Genomic DNA, 9971 nt, shown 5'->3' with positions numbered 1-9971 from the left:
CTCTGTACAATATGTTATCGAAATGGTATAATGTTCACATGATTGAACGTATATATAGTAATGAAATACTAGTTGCGGAAACACAATTATTTTTAGCAAAATAATTAAAAAAATATCTAACTTCATATCTCCCTTGTTGTTTATTCAAATCGTTTACAATTACACATGATGACAGTTGGACAGAATACCTGTCAAACTGATGCAGTGCTGCTAGTTTATCTATTTTTATTACTTCAAAAAATCAAAAACGTACTCTTACCCCACGCGCACTCTTGCCCCACTCTACTCTAATAACAAATCGTGATTTGACAGCAAATAGAGATATGAACACGATTGATATAAGAGACAAAAGATCAACATCTTGTGTTATTGGTTTGTTATCGCATCTTCTTCTATATATATAAAACAAAGCTGGCATTTGTACGACCGCGCATCACACAGGAATAGACAGCCCACTTTTTGCTAATTTATATTCGTTTTCTTCTTCTTTTAACTTCTTTTATCGAGGAAAAACGTTATGATGAACTTGGAATGCTATTAAAATCAAAACTCAATCTTTCCGATGAAATGGTTTTTTGTACAATTTACATGAAATTAATTTTGATCATCTATATAGGGAAATTACTGTTTTGGCAGGTTTTGTTCTACTATTGTCAGGGGGTTTTTGTTGGCCAAATTTGATGAAATTCGGCCACAATATTCTTTGATATGCAAAGAATTTTTAGGCCAAATTTAAGCATAATTGGTTATAGAAAACCCTCTGACAATAATAATAATGTGAGGGGTGGGGGCCAAATTCCTCAGAGCAAACACAGGTTTGTGGTGTATTGCTTAAAGCTATGAAAAATTTTATTTTAGCATGTTTTTATAAGGAATGAACATATGACTCACATAGTTTGGTGACAACCGTCGATTATAAAGATTCGTTTCTTGAGCGATGGATGCGATGCCTGTTTGCCTGCCTATAAACAACTGATGTTGAAATCTGTTTTAGAATGCACATAGTACACTTACAGCTTGTACCCGAAACCAAACCAAAGATATGTCTGTGATAATAGTCTTAAGATGATGTTATTCCTAAGTAATACAATAGGTTATAAGTTTGATATTGTTTTACACTTTTTTATATTTTTCAGTTCACTGTGCATATAGATTTTTTACTTACTAGGATTAAGAAGGATAAAAGAATAAATTCAGTTAATTTTAGGGTCTGAATCTCTTTTAGTTACTCAATTATTCGAGAAAGAAACGTTTATACGACCAACTCAACTTTGTACAACATGATTTTTCCTCTATCGTCAACACGCTGACTTCTCTCAAATGACCTTCTACGTCAACGGCGAACAGGGATGTTCTTCTTCGACTGCGAGTACTACAGCGTCGCCGCAACAAGGGGTTTGTCGTCACAAATAGGACAAAACCTGCCAAAGCCGTCATTTCTCCTATATATTAAATAAAGTTGTAAAAAAAATGAGAGATCATTATGAAGGAACCGATTCGTTTTCTAGATAAATTGTGGACGCAAAAAATTGTATCAGGAAATTCAACAATTTTTGGTGAGACAAAGTTCGCTGAAAAGATATTTCAGTGCAAATTTCGTATATTGTTGCCAGCTCATTTATCTCTTATATGTAGGGACACGGCAGGTATTTCCGTCCATCGTCGTAGGGGCTAAAACCAACGAAAGCAACGTACATTTGCTAGAACTCCACTATAGCAGAACATTTCTCCTGAGCTTACGATTTGGTACGTATGAGTTTTACAAAAAAGCGTCTTTTTTATTGGTTTTCGAGACTATGACGAACAGACGAAAATACCTGCCGTGTCCCTATCAAGTCTATATCACGTTTCGTTAGTTAGTTCATGTCTTCCGCCCGGGTATAGCGCGGCAGTACGGATTTTGGAGAATTAGCAAATCAATTGCCACATACAGGTCAGTTAGTTGAGCTGTCATAATTCAATAGGGACAAAAACAACATTGGAATTCTCACTCAATTTTTCAAAAGGAACTAAGTAACATTTTATTCATGAATTAATTTGAGTACTGCAATCAAAAGCTTTCATATTGGTGTGTTGATTGCAAAATTCAAATTAATTCAGAAAGAAATGTTACTTAGGTCCTTTTGAAAAGTTAAGCGAGAATTCCTTCTAAATCGACTGTGTTGTAGATCCGAAACCATCCTGGGCTTATAATATGTTGAAAGTAAGGGAAAGCTTCAGCTCTAGGCAGAAGTATAAGTCAGTAGTCTGCCATGTACTAAAGAAAATTCTATTTTTAATGTGTCTCTATCTCCAATAGGTTATGCTCCCAGTACGATTCCGCTTCGTATCTTCCGTCTACAGTCTACAGGCTATGGAATGCAAACCCAGCAAATAAATCTAAATCTAATACATATTCAATCAATACAATCAATTTCGCCAATTTTAACCGACAATGAACCCGTCTTTTCGGACTCTTTTGAAATACTTCATGTTTCAATTTAAATTCTGTATTATCAAACCTTTTTAAAGTATGAACCCTGAATAAAAAAATGAAAAAAACCCTTTTTTTAAACATCAATAAATCACGGAATTCTCCGGGCTATACGAAACATATCATCCCAAATCCCCGGACAGCGAAAATGGCAGGGAATTGGAAACTCTAATCAGAGGGAATCGGAATCTGGATAATTGGCAACACGTCGCAAATATGATACGAAGAAGCTGCAGAGAAGATAATGTTAGTCACCCATTACGAGTTTGTATTGGTGATGACTACAGTTACTAATAAAGGCAAAAGTAGAGCAAACGGATCGACCACGTTCTAATCGACGGTAAATTCTTCTCCGACATCACGAACGTACGCACTTACCGCAGTGCGAATATTGAATCTGACCACTACCTCGTTGCAGTATGTCTGCGCTCAAAACTCTCGACGGTGTACAACACGCGTCGAAGTCGTCCGCCGCGGCTAAACATTGGGCGGCTACAAGACGGTAGACTAGCCCAAGACTACGCACAGCAGCTGGAAGTGGCACTCCCAACGGAAGAGCAGCTAGGCGCAGCGTCTCTTGAAGATGGCTGGAGAGATATTCGATCCGCCTTTGGAAGCACCGCAATCGCTGCACTAGGCACGGTTGCTGCGGATCAGAGAAACGACTGGTATGATGGCGAATGTGAGCAGTTAGTTGAGGAGAAGAATGCAGCATGGGTGAGATTGCTGCAACACCGCACGAGGGCCAACGAGGCACGCTACAAACAGGCGCGGAACAGACAAAACTCGATTTTCCAGAGGAAAAAGCGCTAGCAGGAAGATCGAGACCGTGAAGAGACGGAGGAACTGTACCGCGCTAATAACGCACGAAAGTTCTATGAGAAGTTGAACCGTTCACGTAAGGGCCACGTGCCACAGCCCGATATGTGTAAGGACATAAACGGGAACCTTCTTACAAACGAGCATGAGGTGATCCAAAGGTGGTGGCAGCACTACGAAGAGCACCTGAATGGCGGTATGGCAGACAACGGAGAAGGTATGGTAATGAACCTAGGAGCACGCGCGCAAGACATGCAACTTCCGGCTCCGAATCTCCAGGAAATCCAGGAGGAGATCGGCCGGCTGAAAAACAACAAAGCCCCTGGAGTTGACCAACTACCAGGAGAGCTGTTTAAACACGGTGGTGGGGCACTGGCTAGAGCGCTGCACTGGGTAATTACCAAGGTTTGGGAGGATGAAGTTCTGCCGCAGGAGTGGATGGAAGGTGTCGTGTGTCCCATCTACAAAAAGGGCGATAAGCTGGATTGTAGCAACTACTGCGCAATCACATTGCTGAACGCCGCCTACAAGGTACTCTCCCAAATTTTATGCCGCCGACTAACACCAATTGCAAGAGAATTCGTGGGGCAGTACCAGGCGGAATTTATGGGTGAACGCTCTACCACAGACCAGGTGTTCGCCGTACGTCAGGTATTGCAGAAATGCCGCGAATACAACGTGCCCACACATCATCTATTTATCGACTTCAAAGCCGCATATGATACAATCGATCGGGACCAGCTATGGCAGCTTATGCACGAAAACGGATTTCCGGATAAACTGATACGGTTGATCAAGGCGACGATGGATCGGGTGATGTGCGTAGTTTCAGGGGCATTCTCGAGTTCTTTCGAAACGCGTAGAGGGTTACGGCAAGGTGATGGTCTTTCGTGTCTGCTATTCAACATCGCTTTGGAGGGAGTAATACGAAGGGCAGGGATTGACACGAGTGGTACGATTTTCACGAAGTCCGTCCAGTTATTTGGTTTCGCCGACGATATTGATATCATGGCAAGTAACTTTGAGAGGATGGAGGAAGCCTGCATCAGACTGAAAAGCGAAGCTAAATAGATTGGATTAGTCATCAACACGTCGAAGACGAAGTACATGATAGGAAGAGGCTCAATAGAGGTCAATGTAAGCCACCCACCACGAGTTTCTATCGGTGGTGACGAAATCGAGGTGGTTGAAGAATTCGTGTACTTGGGCTCACTGGTGACTGCCGATAACGATACCAGCAGAGAAATTCGGAGACGCATCATGGCAGGAAATCGTACGTACTTTGGACTCTACAAAACGCTCCGATCGAATAGAGTTCGCCGCCGTACCAAACTGACTATCTACAAAACGCTTATTAGACCGGTAGTTCTCTACGGACACGAGACCTGGACGATGCTCGTGGAGGACCAACGCGCACTGGAAGTTTTCGAAAGGAAAGTGCTGCGTACCATCTATGGTGGGGTGCAGATGGCGGACGGTACGTGGAGGAGGCGAATGAACCACGAGTTGCATCAGCTGTTGGGAGAACCATCCATCGTTCACACCGCGAAAATCGGAAGACTGCGGTGGGCCGGGCACGTAGCCAGAATGTCGGACAGTAATCCGGTGAAAATGGTTCTCGACAACGATCCGACGTGAGCAAGAAGGCGAGGTGCACAGCGGGCAAGGTGGATCGATCAGGTGGAGTACGATTTGCGGACCCTCCGCAGACTGGTTGGTGAAGTGCAGCCATGGACCGAGCTGAATAGAGAAGACTTTTATGTATTGCACAGGCCACTCCGGCCTTAGTCTGGTAATAAATAAAAGAGCAAACGGATTGATTCAACGGCAACAGACGCGGCAACGAATAAAGGACAACGATTGGAAAGTCGGATCTTGGAACGTGAGAATTTTGAATGGGCCCGCACGTGTTGGGCTCCTTGCTCGTGAGTTGCAGAAGGTCGGCATGAGTGTGACAGCAGTCCAGGAAATACGGTGGCCCAGAACTGGAGAACATGAAATTCGGGCGGTGGATCCCATAGCGAACACTTCATTCAAGTACCACATCTACTATAGCGGCGGTGACAGAGCAGAGCTTCATGGTGGCTGATGACGTGAAGGATGAGTTCTACGAGAGCCTTGATAAGGCCTACGGAGAGTGCCCTGCACACGATGTAAAGATTGTCATCGGGGATGCAAATGCGCAGATCGGAAGAGAAAGTTTCTTTCGACCTGTCATTGGTACGGAAAGCCTTCATTCCACTACCAACGATAATAGCAGTACCTACTTCGCACGTAAGAATATCCGCAAACACATCTGGCAACATCAGAGTGGAGACACTTGCTCACAGATAAACCACGTGCTGGTCGAAGGACGACATTTCTCGGATGTTATAGAAATAAGGTCCTTCAGAGGTCCGAACATCGACTCGGATCACTACCTTGTAGTTGCAAAAATTCAGGCGCGACTCTCCAGCGTCACGAATTCACGAAACAACAAAACGATGCGTTTCAATAACCAACGCTTGTCAGTTGAAGAAGTTGCTGAACAGTGCCACCAGAAGCTGGATGAGCGGATAGGAGATGCAACCGAATCTGGCGACGTCAACAGATTGTGGGAAAATATCCACGAAGCTGTGACTACAATGTTACGTTTAGTCTTGTTGAACAGCAATAAGTCACAAAGTGATGGAAAAATAGCTTTAAGCAAATATAACAATTGATGTTACCACGCACGCCAATTACAATACCTCGCATCGTCAAATTTTGGATCAGCAAATTCAAAAGAAACGACACCCTATTCCGTTCCGTGTTAGTAGCGCAAAAATCAACCGTCACTTCAAGTGCGCAAGTATCAGTCCACCCCTGTGGCAATGAGAACGAGAACAAAAATTCGACCAACGTTACCAATCCCTCGCTGTGACATTTGCGGTTTCCGCCACCGTGAAGCGACACAAGACGGACGGCATAACAGAAGAAAAGTCGCGCGGTGCCGCAGTGAAGCGGACGACACCCAATTCAATTTATTAAATAAAAAAGAAATTGGTGAAGCCACATTAGATCCAGCAGTAATAAGGATTTGTGCTGGTAGTGATCGTGTGAAAAAAGCCTGACAGACGGTCCAACGGCAGGTGAATCAAGCGGCAAATGAACCTATAAGTGCCGGGAGTCGTAAGTGCAAAATGATGCTTCTTATCTCCTTGCATCTATCAACTACAACGCATTAATTGCAGGCCGTTCCGTTCGATTCGAAGGTTCACACACGAAACACGCAGCCGGTTAAACGCGAGGACACCGGAATCGGTTGTAAGTAGCGTTTTCGTGACAACCTAACCTCCAAACTAATACGGGATGTTCACATAGGTGCCAGCACGGACTTGGAAGCGTCAGCCCAGAATCGTCATTATCACGGAGACTGCTATCGACGGAAAGGGAGCCATTGGATTGCGGGAAAAGTGGCCATCTCATTTGCGTCTCACAAATCACCAGTAAAAGGCCCCGAAGGGTGAGTTTTTTCTTGAAATCTGTGGGAAGTTAGACCTTCATTACTGTTGCCTCAACAGGGCCTTTGTTACCATCCGGAACACTCCGACCAACGCGTGAAACCCATCACCGAGCAGCAAAAGTGGAAAGCCGGCGAGTGAACGATAGCCCAGGGCTAGAAGTGTACGCAATCGTTCCGCAAGAGCCCGGCAGAAGCGGCCCGGGGGGCGTCACCGACCGAACGCGATCGAGGATCGGCACAGACTCGTCACTGTTGCCGGGTAAGCGGGCGAATAGGTCATCATCGACGACGGGCGCAGCAAACTCCCTCGGAGGGACTCCATCCAGTTACCCGGTCGCACTGGACGGCCAGAGGGGTCCCCAGCAGAGGGATTGGCATTGCGGAGCGAGGGAGAGTCAACTGTGCAGCAGGATGCTGTCGACAGGCGTGCGTGGTGCAGCGGCGAGTGGCCGACTGCGGCAAGAAGTATCGCTGTAGGGGGACGCCCCGAACGCAAGAAGGTACCCTGAGTGCTAACGGTCCCGTGAGTAGCAACCCAAATGTCTAGTTGTTAAGAATATGTAGAGGGAGAGGCATAGAGAAAATTAGGGACAGATAGGAAGAGGCAAGATGAATGAATAAGGGCAAATGCTCTAAATATATGTATCAAACTTAGATTTGTGGCGTTTTGTTTTGGTTGGTGCTTTAGCCCTCCAGTTTTGTGGCCTTTTGATCCGCTTTAGGTAGTTCTGCTCTACCCGCTACCGGAGAACTCGCAATACTGGCGCCCAACGTGGGGAATAAAAACAGCGGATGGTACGGCTCAAATTCATCTGGGGTGTTATTTGGAAGCAAATAAAGCCACTACATGGGAAATAATAAGTAGAGCTCTTGTTAATAAATAGAAAAAAAACATATAATTAGTTGGTGGCAATATAGTTGCCACGGCCTTATAAAGGGTTAACAGACTGAGACCGCCCCATTCGTCGGCGAATACGAGGCAGGTTTTCGCGAGGGGCGATCAACGAAGGATCAGATGTTTAGCCTGCAGATGATCCTAGATAAACTTCGGGAGTACAACTTGCACTCACCATCTGTTCATTGATTTCAAAGCAGCGTCCGATTCAGTAAAAAGAAATGAGCTGTGGCAGATAATGGTTTTCCGGTGAAACTGATTAGACTGATAGGTCCAACGCTGAATGGCTCGAAATCAAGTATTCGGATTGCTGATGAAGTGTCAACCTCGTTTGTGACCTTAGACAGATTGAAGCAGGGTGATGCACTTTCGAATTAATTGTTCAACATTGCACTCGAAGGAGCTATTAGGAGATCTGGCGTGCAGAGGAACGGCATTATCATCACACGGTAGCATATGCTCCTGGGCATTGCGGATGACATAGACCTTTAATGGAATCGATCGCAGAGCAGTAGTGGAGGCTTTTGTCCCACGGAAGAGGGAGACTGCGAGAATAGGCTTAACCATTAACTCTACAAAGACAAAGTACATGGTGGCAGGTAAAGGTAGAGGAAGACCTATTGGTGTTGATGTTGAGGTAGTGTTTGAAGTTGTTGAAGAATTTGTTTACCGTGGAACGCTTGGACAATGACGTTTCCCGTGAAGTGAAAAGACGTATTGCTGCTGCGAATAGGGCCTTTTACGGATAACGTAACCAGCTTAGGTCCCGCAACATGCAGACAGAAACGAAATCTGCTCTATACAAAACTATGATTCTACCAGTGGCCTTTTATGGACATGAAGCATGGACGTTAAAATAAGCGGACCGGAGAGCTTTCGGGGTTTTCGTAGAATACAACATGGTGTGTGGTGCAGACGCATGAATCATGGGTTGTACCAAGTATACAAAGAAGAAAATATTGTGAATCGTATAAAATACGGCAGACTTCAGTGGGCTGGTCACTTAGTGCGAATGTCGGAAGAAAGAATAGCGAAAACAATATTCAGAAGAGAATCAGATTGGGGCCGGCGACTTCATAGCAGGCCACGAACACGCTGGCTGCACGCGGTGGTATCGGACCTGGGGACCCTGAACGTTCGGGGAAACTGGAGGAACATCGCCCAAGACCGACGATTATGAAGCTCTATAATACGCCAGGCATCGGTGTATCGACGCTGTAGCCAACCAGGTATCCAGGAAGGTATTGGTGATGACGTTTTCTCGTGTTTTCGCTTAGCATGCAGAACGATCAAAATGCAGATTAATTAGTAAACTTTGATCGGATAAATAAACAAAATATTGTCAACAAATTATTTAAATGGGACAAAATCACATTAACAACATTATGTTGATACAAATATTTTGTTGTTTTAAGGAATGCAATTAAACGCAATATCGAATTGAGCTTCTGTTATTTTAATTATTTTAAATTTAAATGAATTCAAATGATTCTTCTTTGTAAACAAATTTGTTCAGATGTAATCTAATAAATGAATAATTACCTTGTAAAATTAATCCTAATTTAATTGAACATCAAATATTTTTTATTTAGGGGAACAGCAGTTTTTTAATGTAATTGAGTTTCTAATACTTTTTACTGTGCACTGTACAATATGTAACGTAACTTCAATATTGAACAGAGGAAGCTCTTGAAGGCTGTGTCACATCCAAATTTTCAACAACCTGTCTCAATCGTACGCACAACTTCTCGGATAACACATGGGAATATTTATAAATTACGTCAAGCTTCGATGGGAAGGGAGTTTCCGAAAAAATGACTACACATACAAATTTCATAAGCATCCTACTAACTTTAATGAAGGGTTCATTTTGTCCAATATTGCGTGACGCGATTGATGGACTCCCCTTAGAGACCAACCTGTACAAGTTCTGCTAATATCTAGCCTAATGAACGCCTTCTGCTATCAAGCATGAAATAGTTTATTTCGTGTGTTTGGTGTTTTGTTACTTCCTATGGAGAAATGTCGGCTTGAACAAAGGAGTTAATGTGTCTGAGACTGGTGAACAGGGAACTTTTGTGTACTGACATCGGTTTGAATCTGTACACCTCCCCCTTTGAGAGACTTTGCATACCACCCAGTTGAAAGGCAGGATGTTGCTTTGCTCAAGTCATAAGCAGGCACGAGCAACGATAGCAAGGTGGCGATAACGATTCACTTTCGCACCCACATAGGACGACGACAATGATGCTTATATCGGAACGCTCTCTCCCAAGCAAATCCACTGAACAACGACAGAG

The 9971-nt window shown here is 43.9% G+C and overlaps 1 long non-coding RNA gene across 1 annotated transcript; it reads left to right on the top strand.

Annotated features, from left to right (window-relative positions):
* Nucleotides 1-6206: 6206 nt before the first annotated feature.
* LOC134215914 (uncharacterized) lies at nucleotides 6207-7430 on the top strand. Its single transcript, XR_009980362.1, has 4 exons — nucleotides 6207-6442; nucleotides 6505-6577; nucleotides 6635-6776; nucleotides 6835-7430. It is a non-coding gene; the product is annotated as an uncharacterized LOC134215914 (long non-coding RNA).
* Nucleotides 7431-9971: the final 2541 nt, after the last annotated feature.

The sequence above is a fragment of the Armigeres subalbatus genome, chromosome 2 (genome assembly GCF_024139115.2).
Source record: "Armigeres subalbatus isolate Guangzhou_Male chromosome 2, GZ_Asu_2, whole genome shotgun sequence".
NCBI classification, from domain to species: Eukaryota; Metazoa; Arthropoda; class Insecta; order Diptera; family Culicidae; genus Armigeres; species Armigeres subalbatus.
The sequence above is the reverse complement of the archived record's forward strand: the minus strand, read 5'-3'. Positions and strand labels throughout refer to the sequence as shown.